This window comes from Cricetulus griseus, assembly GCF_003668045.3.
Source record: "Cricetulus griseus strain 17A/GY chromosome 1 unlocalized genomic scaffold, alternate assembly CriGri-PICRH-1.0 chr1_0, whole genome shotgun sequence".
NCBI classification, from domain to species: domain Eukaryota; kingdom Metazoa; phylum Chordata; class Mammalia; order Rodentia; family Cricetidae; genus Cricetulus; species Cricetulus griseus.
In genome coordinates, this window is record NW_023276806.1 from 77,535,609 (window position 1) to 77,554,963 (window position 19,355).

Below are 19,355 nucleotides of genomic sequence, written 5' to 3' on the forward strand. Positions count from 1 at the left end.
TGTCCACTTGTTCCAAGTCAAATTTAAATCTTCTAAATTAAAATTACAGGAAAGCATAGGCAATAGCAATGGCATAGTAATCTAACTTGGGACATTCAAAGACAAAACCCAAATTTTGGGGTATTCTACTTTAACAGGTAGCTGAGTTGCAGACAAGTGGAAACAGCCAGAGTTCCATCACTCAAAGCCTCCAAATCATTGAACCATGTCCAAACTGAATAGCAGTTCATCACACCGTGTCCAAATACCATGGTTGATCATTGGTTGCCAATAAGTTAATTCCTCTAGTTTGTTTCCATTGGGGCTAAAAACCATTCTGATTACATTGCAATGGAATGCTAAGCCCTTTTTGGTTTTGAACGATACAGAGCTCATAAATCATCTAGTAATGTGGTGTTTCTTTCTCTGGGAATAGCATGATCATTCCAGCACCGTGTTTGACTAGATACTACCTTGCTCAGGTACACCAATGTTGGTGTGATAGGTGGCACTATGAGGTACATGAGTTGGTATAAAAACAGGTGGCTATCTGGCACAGTAATGTCAGTGGTAACAGATGGTTCTTTCTGATATACTGTGGTTGATTGTGTCTCCAAGATTCTCTCTTTCTGAATCCTTCCTTTTTATCCTGTTCTGATTCAGAGATTTCAATTAAAATGCTGGCCACTTTGTATACATTAAAAGAGTATTTTACAAGTCTAGTTAGAAGTTGTTTGTTGCCTATTGCTCCTATATTTAAAAGAAATGCAATTAATTTATATAATATCCAGAAGAAAGTTTATTTATATGGAAAAAACACAAGCACATATCATTTGTGACTCACTAATGTCAATTTAAGTTTCAACTGATATTAAGTCAATTAATAGTGATCCACATGTCAAGTATTTTTCGAAGAAAAATCAGGTAACACATTTAATTAATTTCAATTAAGGAATTATGTGTAGCTTGATAAAGTAGCATTTCTTTCTCCAACAACGGACTATACATTTCATCATTTGATCATCTCTGTGTCTTCCTAGGATTACTTAATGTTCAGGTTACTGAATTATTAAAAGTTAAATGTCACAAAAGGTAGAATAATATATTAAAGATATTTTGCTAGATTCCCAATCATATTTTTACTTTTTTAGCAGATTTCTGTATTTATTCACTATTATTTATCAATCTATATCATATATTAATAAAAAGATGTTATTAGATACAATTTTAACATTTGTTAATCTTTTGAAAATGAATGTTTTATGTGTAGGTTGTGATATTACTTGTTCTGGGATGTAAAAACAGAATTGACAATTTATTCAAATGCTTTACAAAGAGAATAATAGTACATTAGAGGCAAAGATTTAGAGGCCTGGTGAGGGGCACAGAAAAGATTAAGAGATACAGCACCAAGGTGGCTGTCACAGTGCACCCAATCACAGCTGAGGTATTTAAATGGTGAGCATTCAGAAAGCTGACAATGATAGGATATGGGAAAAAGATGGAATTAAGATTTAAAATGATATTTGGAGAAGGGAGAAAGCAGATTACGGAGAGCTGAATTAATTATTATCTAGATTATAAACACATCATTTAATTGGTGCCATTATTCCACATGTTGTCTCCTAACATGCATTATGTTAAAATATAAGATATATTTAAAAGCAATTCCAAGTTATTAACAATTTAATTTTAGAACAGGCTCAAATCTTTGTGTTTAAACTATATTTTTGTCTGACCAATAATTCTGGCATTAAAAAAAGAGGTAAATAATCAATAAATATTATTCTCTCAATAACATAAACCCTTCATTTGAAATTGTCTACTAAAGCACATTCTAGTTAAATTTAATGTATATAAAATACACTTAGCTGTCTCTAGAATTAATAAGATGTATTGCTCACCTGTATTGAAAAATCACACAGAGATAATGCTCAATTTACAAATGTTTACATAATCTAAAATATTCTTAACAATAGCCTATATAAACTTATTTTTAATTATATATTTTAAATTGATCTTTTAATCTAAGGATTTAGTGGTTGATTTTGTTTTACATGGCTAAGTGCAACTTTGACTTTCAAATCTAAAATTTTACTACCAATCTGCCCTAAGGAAGATATTAGTCAGTTAAATAAATGCCCAAGCCTCGTTTTTCATCAAATAACTCATAATTAGAATTCAGTATGTATTACTTAAATAAGAGAAAGAAATAGAAGCTAATTTAATAATATTACCATGCTATTGCTTAGAAGATTCAACGCACATGATACTGAAAGATTCTGGTATGGTATATGTGATTAAGAAATGTAGTAATTATGATTAAAATGACAAGTTACTATGAATTTAGCAATAGAATATATGAATCAAATTGTTATAATAAATGTCTTTCTAAACAAACAGTTAAAAACCCTGTTGGAACAGTGTTGGTAGTACATGCCATTATTCTGGGAACTATAGAAAGACATTAAGTTCTAGGCCAACATGGTCTACATAATAAACCCTATTATAAAATAAAGACGCAAGCAAGGTACATCAAGGAAGTGTTAGAACTAGTGTGCTTCAAAATAACACTCCTAAAATTGCCAAGAAATTCTAACATGATATTTTTCTCAAATGCCAAAAAGTTGAAATTTTTTTAAAAATTCAAATGAGGATATAGAGAAACAAGAAATACACAAATTGGGGGAAGATCCAGAAGTTTCCATTTCCATAATTATATATTTTGATTTGGAGTCACAAGCATCCATTTTGTGATAATTTGCCATCCACCTATAGAAAATTGGGAAACCAAAATAAAATTTTATTTTATATAATGTATAGTAATAAATGGTTTCATTTCTCATAGATTTCATGGCTAGTGAAAAGTGCAGCAAACAACCAGAAGACTGCACAGTGTGACCTTTCCGTGATTTTTTATGATTGGCTTCTACATCTCCTGTTGTTGTTTGGGTAGGCTGACTAAATATTGCTCCTGTGTCACTACTGAAGACAACCCACCTGAAGAGAAGGTCATCTCCACCTTGGACTTGTAACTGTCTCCCTATCTTATTTTGAACAACATACCCATCTTCAGCTAATTCTGCCATACTGTATTTTAAAGACAAAATAAGCAGGTGTGTGGAGAAGTCTCATATAGGCTGTCATCATCCCAAACACACAGGCTCCCCAACATTATCATATTGCATTAATATTGTAGCGATTACTGCACCATAAATGGATAGTGCCAAACATTTTTTATTAAGAGTGATTCTATATACATATGAAAAAGAGTGATTCTATGCAACCATTGTTCCCTCTCCCTGGTCTCTGAGCCCCCAACAACCTCTGTTGGCCATGTTATAGTATTCAAGAATGTCCTATAGTTGATATTAAACACTATGCTCCTGAAACCCTCAGGAACCTGAGGCTATGTTGCATCAAGAATACAGGAGAACATTAATGAGTAGCACATCTACATAAACATAATGTTATCAAACTTCCTCTTTAGGTGATAGGTGTGAGGGCAACTGCTATCCAAAGAAAACTCCTTTGTCATGGTGACATTTACAGAGATCCTGTGTGCAAAGATATGAGTTACTGTTATCCTGCCCTGAACATATGAAGAAGTTTTCAGATGAAAGTAGATGCTATCACTTCCTTAGGTCTCTCTTACTTCTTCCTGGTATTAAATGGTGACATTCTTCCTCTCACCTATCTTAGGTAGCATTCCATATTTTTAAGTATGACTAAAACTGCTAAGAGAGAGGGTGAGTGAGTGGGGAGAATTGAAGATAAAACATCACTGCCATACATATTCAAAATATAACAACCAAATGAGGTACAATATTATAATCAAAGTGGCTGAAACATTACATGCTAATAGACAATATGATATACAACTAAGGTGGGAGATGACAGGAAAGGACAAAATCACAGGCGTACATCAAGGGCCTTTCAATACACTGATCAATGGCATGGGTCTGCTGCTTTACCTTACAGCCTTCTTTGACTGTGACTATAGCCCTAGGGTCACACAGGCACAAATACAGGGGGACTTTCTTGTCCTCTCACAGCAGTAGAAGATGCAGGATGATCTCTAAGGGCTCAGCATCTGATAGCACCACAATGAACTCAGACATACCCGTCCTGAGGGTTTTGGTGGCTGAACTGACTCCTTTCTGAAGTGACAGGTTGTTACACAACTGCTGAACAAGGTGGTGAGGTGGGCATCTGCAAGGGGCTAGGCCTTCACATTCTTTCAGTCATGGACGCATCGCATAGGCCTCACTGTGATTCAAGACCAGTCCACCTCAGGAGACTAAAGCATTGCACAGAAATAATTTGTTTTTCTATTCTTTGTTCACCAGTGTCTTTTTTCTTTTGTTTTTATTTACTCTATGTGTCTTTTACATCATGTGTCTTGATCCTATTCATTTACCCATCCCTTCTCACCCATGCCCCATCCCTGTACCCATCCCCAACCAAAACAAAATTTAAGAGAAAAAAGGAAAATATTAAAGGAGGAGTAACTAAAAATCTAGTCATGGAAGCTGCAGTGTAACACAGTGAGTCACAGAGTAAACTCCTTTGTCCATATATATTTACTTACAATTGTCCATTGCAAAGACACATTGGTCTGGTTCCAGGCCTCTGGTTTCTACTACTCTATCGATGCTGGGCCCTCACTAAGACTCTTCTTGGATATCCTTTTGTTGCCCTGTGCCCTGAAGCTACTGCATCTTTGGATCTTTGAGTCAGGTCCCTTTACCTGCTCCAGCAGATCATACATGGTGTGGATATTGGGGTGGGTCGAGTCATAACCCTGGAACTGGGCCTGGACAGTTGTAAGTTTGTCTGTCAGCCAGTTCTCCTGTGTCCTCACCACCAGGGTGAGCTCTCCATCATTGTCCCGGCAAATTCACCTCTTGCAGCTAGGAGTGAGGGGTGCAGCCTGTTCTCCTGCTTTCGGGACCTCAGGGTAGCTGTCCCACACCTGTACCATTAGGGCTTGTCTATTGTGTTTCAGGGGCCACTATCCTGAGTACTGCAGCTGGTCAGGGTTAGGGCAAGCCCTCTGGCTCTTATGATCCCAGGTATTTATCTATTTCTATGTAGTAGCTGAATCTATGTATATTAACTTAAAATTCCTTGATCATGTAAGGTGACGAACATAATTCCATTTGCTTTTCTGTCTTTCTAATGTCATCTTTGGTAAGGTTCCTACTTAGGACTTTTGCATAACCTTAGAAAATCAGTGGTATTGTTTTATTGACAAATTGGAAAACAAATGTTTTATGAAGTACAATGTGATGTTCCTTAAGGCCTTAGAACACAAGAGCAAACAAAATGCTAAGGCAATATACAGTAAGAAATGATAAAGACCAGGGAAGTAACAAAATGTAAGCTCAAAGAAAATGCAAACAATGAATGAAATAAATGGATCTTTGAAATGTATGATTAGGGGGATTCTGCAGGCACCTGCACATCCATGCACATATTCATCTCCACACGCATATACCCACATAATTAGAACAAAACCACTTCTTTATAAAAATATGACTGGCCATCCTTTAGCCAAACCGAGTAAAAGCTTTAGAAGACTTAAAGCAATAAAATTGAAGGTGAAAAAGAAGATACTTTACTGACACTAATGAGATTCTGTGAGTCATTATTATGGGATTTGAAAACTTTCATTCTAACAAATTTGCAAAACTAACAATCAAAAAGTAAATTAATTTCTAGACACATACATCCACCAAAGTTAAAAAAGTGGATATGTAAACAAAATTACACAGATATGTAACAAAGAATAAAATTGCAACAGCAATTTAAAAGCAAAACTCTAGTATAACAACAACAAAATCCCAGCCCAGATGGAATTACAATCAAATACTACCAGATTGAGAAAGAACACCAATGACCCTCAATTTATTCCACAGAATTGAACAAGAAAGATCACTTTTTACAAGTACTACCTTGATGTCAACACTAGAAAACAGACACAAGAAAAAGGAAAAAAAAATGAATGTTCTGGAGGAAACTAGAGGCAAATATTTTTAATCAAAATATCCAAAACTACCAGCAATTCTTCAGTGATGAGTATCCACAATCATCAATCATTCCTGTGAATGTCACACAAGAGTGTCACTTTGGCTACCTACTGATTATCCCTCTCCACCCACTTGTGAGAAAGTGGGTGAATTTCATCCACGTCTATCACAAAATCTTACTTCTCAAACAAATCTAGACACACCATAATATGTTAATTGCTGTTAGGCATTTGGACAAGACTTTTTCAAATTATGTATCAAATCCAACTTCATCTCCAGGGTCTCCATTACATTAATAATTTTGACATTGAGAATTGTAAAACTTTAGAAAATAATGCAGAATTATAGGCTCTATTTTTCTAAATGTATATATATCTGTACACTACTATAGGTGTATTTTTCTTTTCAGCTAACTCCTCATTAATATGGAGTGTCGAATGGACATAAAGACAATTTGCTCCTTTCTAAAAACCCTGAACCCACTATAAAGTAGTGATTTAAGAATATATAGAGAGAGTTCTGGAGAGTACAATAACAAAACACAGACATCCTGTTATATAGTTAATGGGAATTTGTTTAGTGGTTCTGTGAAAGCTGACTCTAAGCTTTTAAGTGAGTAAGCTTTAAGCTTTTCTACTAGGAATTATCTTTGTACATGCATTTCCAGCTACCTTGCAATATGATACAGTCATTCCATTATTAGTTCCCCACCAATGCACAATCATGCAAGGAGTCTGGAAGTGAATACACTCATAACAGTGATGGGAAATGTTTAATTCAGAAGGCAAAGAGCATCCTGTTCTCAGTTGCTTGTCCTCCCCAACCAAACAAAAATTTCCTGCCAAAGCTTTAGCCTCTGTGTTAAGATCCCCCAAGGCTAATCTGAGAGATCTCTTGCACATGGTATTGGGAGTTTACTAAAAAGTAATCACTTGTGTCATCCACAGTGAGGTTTACCATTTACCCAACAATCTGGAATACTAATCCATAATTTCTGTTGTTCCATTTTCCCTCTTCCTCCTCCTCCTCTTCCTCTTCCTCCTCCCTTCTTTATTTCTTCCTTCTTGATAAGCTCTTTCTATGCAGCCCATGCTAGCCTTGAACTATAGTCATCTATTAGTTCTGCCTCCATCATAGCTTCCTGAGTACTGGATTTGAAGTGTGAACTGTCTCTACAAAGTGTGTCCCTCACTTAATCATGAGATGAAAACCTAAATGAACCTGACAGCCGAGAAAATCCTCACAAGGACCATTAGGTCAAAATAAACCTGTAAACAATGTGAAATGGGATTAAACAGTGAGGACAACCACTGTAGAAAAACAAACAGCCCTGTAATTTACTAATTTACACTCATAGAAATGAGATCACAGGTAATTTCTCAAGTAAAACAAAAGTCTTTATAAAAGCTATAGTGATCTACTTAAATTTATTTTAAAAATATGATAAATCAATTATCAAATGGAAACACAGAATTCAAAAGTAAGAAAATTGTATGGAAAATAAATAAGTCAACATAAAAGAAAATGTAGAAAAGAGAAAATGTCAAGCAATATTACTGTCAGTTCCTGAATTTCTAAAGCCAAATAATAGAAGGCCCAGATGGGGCAGGGAAGAAAAACAGATGGTAAGAAATAATTAATAAATTATTAAATATTTCCCAGAACTGAAAAAAAATAGATTGCCAATTTTAGAGTCTTCACTCAGTCCCCAGCATGAATGAATTAATAGTATACACTTATCATGACATACTTTGAATAATGAAAGTTTAAACTGGAATTTTCTACAAGATTCTACAAATCTCATGTTCATTCAGGTCAAATTGAATCCAAATTTGATTGCATTTGATTTTGTAGCAGCAACAGAATCAGACAAACAGACAGTACACAATTTTGAATAGAAAAAGCCCTAGCTCTGAAGTCATTGTCCTAGTCTCTCCATGGGTCTTACTGCTACAGCATGGAGGTCATTTTCTTCTTTCTACAGAGGAACTGAAGCTTTAATATTCCCCTGATATTTGGAGGAAGGAAATAGTAAATACAAAATAAAACTCACAAACTTCTTCCTCCTCATACCTCTATGTATTCTTACAATGTCACTCTTCTAGGCAATACTACAAAATCCTAGATTTTAAGATCTAGGTGACCATCAGCAGGTGAAGGAGTAAATTAAACAGCTGTGTAACAGCTCAACAACACATAAAAATATCATACTATTCAAGAAAGATGGAATCTTTTTGTAGTGCAAAGTTGGTTCAATATATCAATATAAAAAATCATATAAATAGACCTAAGTACAGAAATCTCATGGTGTGCATGATAGATGAAGAAAAAACCTTGATAACACCCCTCCTTAATCCTAAAGTAATTAGTATCAAAAGAAATATACTCCAGAGACTTGTTTTTACTATAAGCAGGAACATGGAGTGAGGAATTGAAGCAGAGACCACCAAGGAAAGCTGCTTACTGGCACACCCAGACGTGCTCAGCTAATTTTCTAACACACCCTGTCCCAACTGGCCATGAATGGCACTGTCCACAGTGGATGGGACCTTATTAATGATTTTCGTAATTAACAAAATGACCACACAGACATTCACACAGTTTAAATTGTTGGCAAAACTTTCTCATCTGAGATTTCCTGTCCTATATGTCAAGGTTTGTGTCAAATTGACAAAAACTAAATAGCACAGAGCAATGAATGAAAATCTGGATAGGGACAAGAAATTGTCCTCGGTTTTAGACACACTATAAGCAGAACTGAACTTCAGTGTAAAATAACTAATCCATTACAAAATCAGAAATAAAAAGCAATACTATATTGTCTTTATCTAAGGTTTCTAAGTATGTCTGAGCCATCCAGTTTGCTTTGATTTAGCTACCTTTCTACTGACTCAAATGGTAGGCATTCATCTCTGTGCTTAACACATTTTGTAGTGAAAGAATGCCACTTGACCCTGAACATCTAGAAAATTTAAAAATCAATGTATTAAATTCATTAATGTATTTAAGAAATCTATAAGGAATGATACCAAACTTCATAATAAAATGGTAATCGGGATATTTTCACATCTTTGGAGATAGAAAACAGAATCCTATTGCTAATCTTGTGGTTAAATACTGTTACAGTACACAATTTATCTATAGTAGGAGAAATAACCGTTAGAACTAGTATATTATTGTTCAGAGAGTAGAGTGATCTTACTAAAGAAATAAATAAAAATAATAATAAATAATAATAAAAATTTAATAATTTAAATTTAAAAATTAATAATAAATAAATAAGAACTAGTATATGAGTGACTTCAGAGATGGCTCATTAAGGAAAGGCACATTTTGTGAAGGACCTGAGTTTATTCCCTGAAATCCAAAAAGTGGAAGGAAAGAACTAACTCCTGAATGATGTACTCTGATGTGCAGACAAGCATAGGCTGGCTACACACACACACACACACACACACACACACACACACACACACACACACAAAAGAGACAGACAGACAGACAGACAGAGAGAGAGACAGACAGAGGCAGAGACAGAATGACCGAGAGAGAGAGTAAATGAATAAATACTTAGGTAAATACCAAAGCAACAATAGATATATCATATTACCTTTTGAGATCATGGAATTAGTAAAAACATTCATTTTGAAAACTTTTGTTGAAAATAGTTTTCTCTACAATACATATGGATCATAGTTTCTGCTCCCTCCACCCCTCCTAGCTCACCCCACAATACTTTCTCCCCGAGGTCCGCTTCCCCTGCATTTCATCTTCAGAAAAGAGCAAGCCTCCAAGAGAGGACAGTCAAAGAGGACAAAACATAATACAAGAAGACAAGGCAAAATCCTTACTGTAGAAGCTGGAAAAGGCAGCTCAATAGGAGGTAAAGTGTTTCAAGAGAAAACAAAACTTAGAGAAACATACTCCCACTGTTAGGAGTTGCACAAAACCACGAATCTAACAGCTCAAACATATATTCAGAGGTCCTGATCCAGATGCACTCAGGTCCTGCACTTGTTTTAGTCTCTGTGAACCCATGTGAGCCCTGATTAATAGATCTCTTGGGCTATATTCTCTGGGTGTTTTCTATCCCTTCTGACTCTCAAAATCATTCTTTTCTTAAAGGGAAAAATGATGAGTTTGGAATGAACTAAGCATACATTGAATTATATAACCATTTGCTGTTGGCCCGAGGGAAGGTTCATTATCTCCACTAACACTAGACATAATTCTTATAAATAATCTCAGATACTTATGAGCCTGAAATCCCTAAAGATTGTTGGATCCAAGGAATGTTTTAACTGCCTTTATCCACTTAACATCATATTTATTGTGGACAGTCAATATACACCCTTAGAATGCATACTTTCAAAACATGGCTGCTCGGTTTCAGTATTAAAGAATTGTATGTTATCCTGAAATGAAGGACTTGAAGGATGGCTCAGAAGTCAAGAGAACGTACTTCTTGCACCCCATCTCTAACTCTAGACCACCTGTTTTCTCTAGCCTCATGCTGACTCAAATGTGGACCTACACCTAAACATAATCAAAAATATAAAATAAAGCTCTGAAGATAATAAGTCCAAATCATGACCCAGGAAGAGTTATTAGAATTGTTTGAAATCTATTTCCAGGGGACAATTTCTTCCTTCAACCGTGACCCAGTTCTCCAAATTTTCTTCTTTCTGAAGGAAATTCCTCAAGGAATTTTCTTTTCTGAGGCCATTATTTCTATAATGTGATAGTCTGATTAAAGGAAACAAGTGTCTTTTTGGAATATCAGCATTTCTTCCAACCCAGTTACAAACTTGTCATTTTCTTTTCCCTCTGGTATTCCTGTCTCCTTTACTGTGAATCATACTCTTCTGTCTTATTCTGTCTTTCTATCCCATTCCCCTCCATACCACGGAGATTAAAAGCACAGAAATAATTAATTGGCCAAACCTTTTGAATCACCTCGGATTCCAGAAACAGAAAGGAATTAAAACTACACCCAGACAAAGATAAGCTTACATGTAATGATAAAAATAATGAGAGGCCATTCAGCATGGGAACATTGGGGAGAAGGCCTCAAACTTTAATCTTCTGAGTATTGACTTGAACTATAGGTTAAAATAGATGAAAGACTGAGGCAAGTTAAAAGGGGTCTGGGTAATTTAGCAATAATGATTAAGATGTAGTCCTACATGTTCTCTGCTGGAGTCCTGCATAGAGTCACATAGATTGTTAATTTCTTAATCATCATCATATCCAGACAGGTGCTTCAGGATGTGACTTAGTCCTCCCAGCTATGTGTTCTCATCCTGGTGGTATCAGCCTGAGAGCTTATCTTTGTCTGGGTGTAGTTTTAATTCCTTTCTGTTTCTGGAACAGAGATTTAGCTGTACATGCTAACACAACATGCACAAGTCTAGCATTTGGGAATGACTATGGAAGCCAGAAAAGGGCATCAGAACTGGAACTGCACTTACAAAGAAGTTGCACTGTGGGAGTTGGGACCAAACTGGATCTTCTACAAGACATGTGAAATATTTAAATTCAACATATTCAACATGTAGGCTTAGGGAATATCACAAAGAGGAGGCAGGAAGAACTTATGAGCCAGAGGACTAAGAAATCTACTGCATGTTTGCATCTACCAGAAATGATTGACAGGGAAGCTCCATCTCTGATACCTCAAAAATATGGCTGCCGAAATAAGACCTAGACAATAGCAACACCAGTAAATATGCTAATTTGACATATACAGATATCACAGGGTCTGACCTTTAGGCAAAGAACTAAAGGCAATTAATTCTCCCTGAAAGTGAGAGAATTAATCTTTTCTAGGGATGAGTACATTAATTAGTAATCTAATACCAAGTGGTCAGCCCTGATATCATACACACACTTATAACAAAAAAGGATTCAGTAGATTATATTTATATATTGATGTGCTTAAACCCAAAAACATTTAACAATGATAACCAAATAAAAAGAGGTAATCATATTTTGATTCATTTTGTAATTACATTTTAATATTTTTTAAATTCCAATAACTCAATTAAATATGTTTGCTCTGTGTAGTTTGCCTACCAATAACGAAAACTCTTTTTCTCACTATTATCTCCTTCGTTGTTTAGTTTTAGACATATTTTGCTCCTAAATATTCAATGTCAGAAACTTCACTTTCTGGTGTGTTATTGCTCCCACTATAATTTTTCTGTTATAGAATGTGTTTTTCAATTTAGAGGTACAATTTGCATTTAGTTCTATGTCTTATATTTCTAATTAACACACTAAATCTTTCTTCTAGTTCTTTGAATGTATGTAATGATTTATGATGTCTATAATATTCATAATTATTGCTTCTATCATTTCTGTCATATAAAGATTTATTTTAAGACATTGCTATTTCTTATTTTTATTCAAACTTCCTGATTCTTTATATGACAGGTGAACTCATTCTTTTCTTTTCTTTCTTTCTTTCTTTCTTTCTTTCTTTCTTTCTTTCTTTCTTTCTTTCTTTCTGTTTTTGTTGTTGTTTCTTTTGTGGGGCAAGTTCTCCTATAGCCCAGGCTAGCTTCAAGCTCATTATATAGTCAATGCTGGAGTCTGCCTGTATAATACTGGGATCATGTGTTTGCCTCTATACACAGCTTATGACTGCTGAATATTGTCTGAATGGAAGCTGTTGTAAAACTGACCTGAGGTGCTTTGTACTTTTTCACTTAAATATTTCTACACAGTTTTTTACAGGAAAGTAAGTTACTTAGAACTTGATCTAGTTTGTATAATACACTTTTAAGCTTTGTCCATGTGGTCTAGAATTGTCATTAAGTCATTACTATATTTAACCGAAAGCAAATCTCATAACTTCTAGCAGTGTTTGCTTCCTAGGTTGTGAAATGTTATCTCTGAATTGCAGGAGAAGTATTATTCCAATTCCTCAGTGGAATCCAAGAACTATACCAGTCAATCTCCCACTTGATTGCTGCCACCCCCACCACAGTGCATTCTCTTATTTCTACTGTGGAATGCAGTGGAAGAGGGATTAATGGTAGACCAGATACAGTAAAGTAAACATTGAAAACCCTGAGGACTCAGATGAAGACTGGAGTAAGGACTACTGCTGATGCCCTCTTTGCCCCTCTGCAGCTCTCTCCAAGTAATGTTTGCTTTGAACTCTCATGGCCTGAGCCTCCAAAGACTCTGTTCAATTTCAGTTCAGAGAAACTGCTGTGTTATCCCTTTGTGATAGTCTACAAACTGTCTAATCCATTCCCCACAGAGCCATATATCTCATATGGGTGATTGCCTTTTCTGAGGGTCACTGCCCCTTTCTTCCCTGATGTCTACATCTTGTAAAAGCTTTCATATATTTGGCCTCTGTTTTTTAGCTGTTTCCTTAGGAGCAGAAATCCTTCACCTAAGCTAGAAACAGAAGTACTGTGAGAAATTGAAGTTTTATTATCATAAACTAACCATGCTATAAACAGTAGCAAACCATGTTATGACCAATAAAATATACCTTGATAAAACTTAAGCACCTGGCAGATTCTAAGATGCATATTTTTAATTGCAGGATTTTATTGTATGATGAGTATGAAAATAAAACCTGACAGCTAATTAAAATCATTCTACAACTTGAATCATTTATTACCTCGAATAATTATAGTTTCCTTATGCAAATTGTTCCAAAATACAATGCATATGTCTACATTTTCATGTTGAAAGATAGACTTCCTTTATAACAGAAGTTATAATAATAATGATGATGATTGATAGTAAATTAATAACAATACAATTATGGTTTAATAGATTACCATTTAGGAAATTCAGGAGTTTCTAACTTTTCTAACATAAATTAAGTATGAAAATATCACATATTTATATTAAAAATGCTTCTTTGTATGCAATTAGCTTGGGGAATTTGTTCCCAACAATGTTTTAGCACTTTCATGAATTGAAATTTATTTCTGTGGAAGTTGTTGTATCCACTTGTATTTCAAGTAGTAATTCATAAACTAGAGTCTCAGTTGCTTCAACTGAAAATCTCAGTTGTTAATTTCCAGTGAAGAATTAAAGGAAGATCAGATCTTGCCTCATGTTTCCTTATAAGAGCTAAGTTGGCATTTTAATGTAGTACAGGTGCCAGGATAAATTATGTTGAAACGTTACTTAGGAACATATGAAGCACATGAGTGACCATGTGTAATCTACTGAGGAGCTGAGAACTGAAGGGTAGACTTAGTTGTTTGATGATTTCTGATATAATATTAAGTATTTATATTACAAAAATAAACAGACTGAAAACTGAAAATACCATAATTCTCTATCATGAAATTCTCACTACATCTTCAAGCATGTTCAAAGAATATCTAGGGTGGGTTATAATATAGGAACATTTGTATTGTGTAATTGATTACACAAATAACATGATCTTCATAGGGCATTTGTTGTTCATGCTTAAACAACTTCCTTCAGATTACTTAAGTGTACAGCTGTTCCTATGTCTCTTGATTCTTGCTTTTATGTTTTTCAATACAGTAGGGAATTGATAATTAAAGTGTATGCTTTTACGTCAAACACAAATGAAAGGAGGCCCAGAAAAGAACTAGAGTAAGAACAAGTTCTGAAGTACCAGAGAGAAATAAAGAAATACAGCTAACAATTGAAGATGAAGATGAGTCAGGAGCCTCTGTGAAAATAAGCCAGGGAAAGTAGGAAATAAACACATAACCAGAATGAAAAAAATTCTGGATTCCATAATAGTTTAATTTTTACTTTTCTTATTTAGTTGAAAAGCAATTGCAGTGTTGTGGCATTTCCACCAATACAAACTTTTGTTGATATCCCTCCTCCATTGCTCTCCCTCTGCCTCACTGCTGTGCAATTCTCTTCCCTAACTATTCACCTTTTCAGTTCAACCTTATATTCATTGTATTAAAATCACCCCCTTTAGTGATTCTGATTTCACTCAGGCCATTTTAGTCATCCTACACCCTTCCATAAACATAAACATTACACATATAAAATTAAAATCTCACATTTGCACATAAAAAGCACAGTAAATGTTTATGAATCAGGGCTACTTCACTGAATACAATAATACTGATTTCTGTTCATTTTCAAGTAAATGTTAAGATTTCATTTTTTATAGATGAATAAACTTCTTTGCCATATATATCATGTTTTTTAAATCTATGTATCTTTGGATGGATATATATTTTTCATGTTTTAGAAATTTTAATAATATAACAAGAAATATGGACTTGCAAGGATTTTCTAGTTCAACTAAGTCCCAAGGAGACTGGGACTTACTGGAAAGAAACTCAGACCTCCAATTGGCTTGAAATTTTAAAGGCAAAAAAATGCAATTGTAACATATACAAAAAGCAAGCATTGTTTCCAGAAGCAGAGAAATAAAAGTTAAATGGTCAGGCAGTTTACATTTAGCTCAGGGTCACATTATATAGGAAGTTAGAGCTGGTCCAGAGACCAGTTTTATCCAAGGGAATTTTAGAATTTAATCCATTCTTAGGAATGCTTTCATAATATGTCAAAACAATTGCTCAGTAGCCTACTATACACTATCATAAGAAATAACCCTGAGTTAACAAATTAAGTTATTTGGAATTTAAAATCTCCTGTAGAGCAAAAGATACTATCAAGAAAATGAAAAAACACTCTAAAGAATGGATGGTAAAATATGGCAAAGGCCAGTTATATTTGGGATGAAGGTTATATATAGAATTATACTAATTGCAAAAATTAACATAAAAATTTCTTCCCAATATCCTAAACCAGAAACAAATCCTCTAATCAACAAATGAACTCATAAATTGAATACAAAGTTCTCATAAGGAAACCAATGGCAAGTAAGTATTTTTGTAAATTTCTCTATTCTTAATCACTAGGTATATGCAATTTTTTTTTTTTTTTTTGCTTTTTCGGAGCCTGTCCTGGATCTCCATCTGTAGACCAGGCTGGCTTCAAACTCACAGAGATCCACCTGCCTCTCCTTCCCAAGTGCTGGGATTAAAGTCATGAGCTACCAATACCCAGCAGTAGAAATTTAAAATTTAAAGAGATTCATTTCTTATCATACTAATCAGAATGATACATGCTAATGATTAAGAAAAAAATTTCAAACGTTAGAGATGTTGTGGACAAAGGGAATCCTACCCCACTCCTAGAAAACTATTCTAGCCACTATGGAAGTCAATAAGGAAGCTTTTCCACAAATAAAAAAAGTGAAGCCATTGTATAACCTTATTAAAAATTTCTCAGACTATTCCAAATACTTCTCCATTGGCAGTAAATATAGACTCCACTCAGCACATTCAGGCTTCTTGGGAGTTCTCTTCAGGTGCCCGATAACAACTGGAGTCATGTTCAGAAGTTAGTATGCAATGAAGGATATTCCCCTATTAGGTTCAATATTTCAGGGATTATATCAAGGTATTTGAACTTTGTGAATTATTTATCTGAAAGAAGACAGACATGGATCCAATGGCACTCCTTTTTTTCATATGGATAATTGTTTTCCCCCAAACTATGTGTGAAGAGGTTTTCATTCAGTTTAGGTTTTTGACCTCTGGAAAAAAAAATTGGGTGGCTGTAGTTGTGAGATTATTTCTAAATCCTCTGTTCAACCTCATCGTTCTATGTATCTGTTTTGGTGTCAAAATGGTTTGTCAGACTAGTATCAGATTCTGAGGTCAGGGTTTGTGTTATCTCTAGCAACATACTTTGTACTCAAGAAGGATTTGACTATTCAGGGTTTTCAGTGTTTTATGTGAGTTTTACTTAGTTCTGAGAATGTCAGATATTTAGAGGAAATTGCAATGACTCTCACACATTCATAGTTTTTGGTAATATACTTAGTTTCCCAAGATTAATTCACCCAGTCTTTGTAGACAGAAGCCTTCATTTCATCCTGTAATGATTTTAGTTATTTTCTTTAGTTATTTGAGGTTTTCACTGTACGGGTTTAATTGCCTTGTTTGGATTCACTTCTAAATGTTCTAGTACTTTTCTAAGCAAATTATAATGAGATATTTTCATAATTTCTCAGATTGTTATTGGTATATAAGGCAGTTAATAGGTTTGTGTGCTGATTTAGCATACCGCAGTTTGCTTAAAGTTCTATGTTATCTAAGTTTTCTGGTGAAGTAATTTTTAAGTATAAAATCATGACGTCAAGTCAAATTTCTATCTTTCCCATTTATTTCTATTTAATTCTGTTTCCAATATCTGTAGCAAAATCTTCAACTACATAGTGAAAGAGAGATTCACAAGCCTCATTCCATATTTTAGAAGAAGTTCTCTCAGTTTCTGCTCACTTACTATCATATTGGCTATAGAATATTGAATATAACATTTAATAGGTTAAAATATGCACTGAAGACCAGTACAACTAATTTACTCAAACAAACAACTATTGTACTAATGACACATATCAACTCTAATACCATAAGAAAGAATTAGTTTAGACTCCAATCTCACAAATATATATGCAACCTAGGTAAAATTTCAAGAAAAACTCTCAAATGTAAATGACTATATAGATCAAAGGAACGACAGAATATTCCATCCAAAAGTTTGTAAACATATCTTTGTTAGCAATGTAACAAATTATATTTTGATATAAACATTAAAAATATAAAAATTGTGGTAACTGTAATTGATCAGATGACAATGACATAAAATATCAACAGAGATAAGGTGGAACGTGACAAAAATTAATTCTATGAACATTTTAAAAACTAAATTTAAAAAGGGATAAATTTCAAAACATATGCAAGTTCATGTAAATTGTTTAATAAACTACATAGAATTCCATGGGTCATCATAGAGATCAGAAGGGCAATTCTTTACATTCCTAGGATCAAACATGAAAAGGCAATATAGTAGAACAACTATCTCCTGAAAGATCCTCTCAGAATTTGATATACTGACTGTGACACAAATTCACATACAAGTATAATTAATATTTACTTTAAAAAGCAAAGGACTCAAATAAACAACTTAATGATGCATCACAAAATCTTTGAAAAACAATGGAAAGCCAAATATTGATAGAAATCAATGATAAAGATCACTGGAGAAATTAATTAAATGAAAACCAAAAGAAAAAACAAAGAGTTGGTGAAACAAATATGTGAATTTTTTATAAAGATACTTTTAGCCAAACTACCCAAAAGAAAAACCCTGAGTATAGATCTGAAGACCTATAAAATCTGTATAAAGTAGAGATTCTTGTAAACCCATGTTTACTAAACTATTTTTCACATTAGCCAAATTTTTGAATGAGCCTAGATATCCCACAACAGGTGAATGAATGAACAACCAAAGTTGCATGTGTATGTGTCTGTGTGTGTGTGTGTGTGTGTGTGTGTGTGTGTGTGTGTGTGTGTAGGTAAAAAGATAAAAGTAAAGAATATACTCTTAAAGGGAATAAGAATAGCATAATAAGAGAAGTATCAAAATACTTTTTTATTGGATTATGGCTTACTTCACAAGATAGAACTCATGCTTAAAATGTTATATGGCTGAAGAAAGTGTAACTTGGTAGATCATAAACCCAAGGGAAGAACCTTCCACTACTTCTCTACTAAAAGGACTTAGTATTAACCACACTACCAATGAAATTTTGCTTGTTACACCCAAAGGTTAGTGTCTCTCACAATGCTCATCAGAGAGCTTCCTTTTGCAGAGATTATAATTAACAAGAGACCTAAATCTGTATAAGATGCATAGAGCAAAATTATTTTTGTTGTTTTGTTTGTTTGTTTTAAATTATGGAACTAATAGGTATTCCCTAAATGGGACAGACATTTACTCAAGATGCCATTCACTAAAATGCTCAGATTTCATCCTAAGAGAAGATGAATAAAGATTGTCAAATGCAGAGACAATGAAAGACTACAATAAAACAGTGTTTTGTGACATTTTGGAGTATTTGTACATATAAACATACAGAAGTTATAATAATATGCACAAGACCTATTAAATCTCAGACCACACAAAAACACAGTAAGATGTGGGAAAATGGACATGAAGTCTCACTTCTAAATGAAAGACATAATTTGTAATGTCTTTTTTCATTCTGATATTGTAAATATTAAAATTGTTTGATGTGTTGTAGACCATTGTATAATAGTGATAGAAATTTGTAGAACATGAATTCTTTTGTTTCTATTTATAACAGTTATACTTTGAAGTAATTTCTTCCTAACTTTATAACACATACATTAATTCCATATAATTACTTTCCTTGGTTTCTAAACAGTATAATAAACTTTTTTTCAATGAATAAGACTTACTTTAATTTTTTCATTATACCATTGCTTTGTTGGA

At 34.0% G+C, this 19,355-nt stretch overlaps 1 protein-coding gene and 1 pseudogene across 3 annotated transcripts in view; both read right to left on the minus strand.

Moving 5' to 3' along the window:
* Positions 1-19,355, minus strand: part of Fstl5 (follistatin like 5) — a 507,741-nt gene that overhangs the window by 351,936 nt on the left and 136,450 nt on the right. The gene's annotated exons all lie outside the window — the stretch shown is intronic.
* Positions 3,861-19,355, minus strand: part of LOC113832878 — a 35,390-nt pseudogene continuing 19,895 nt past the window's right edge.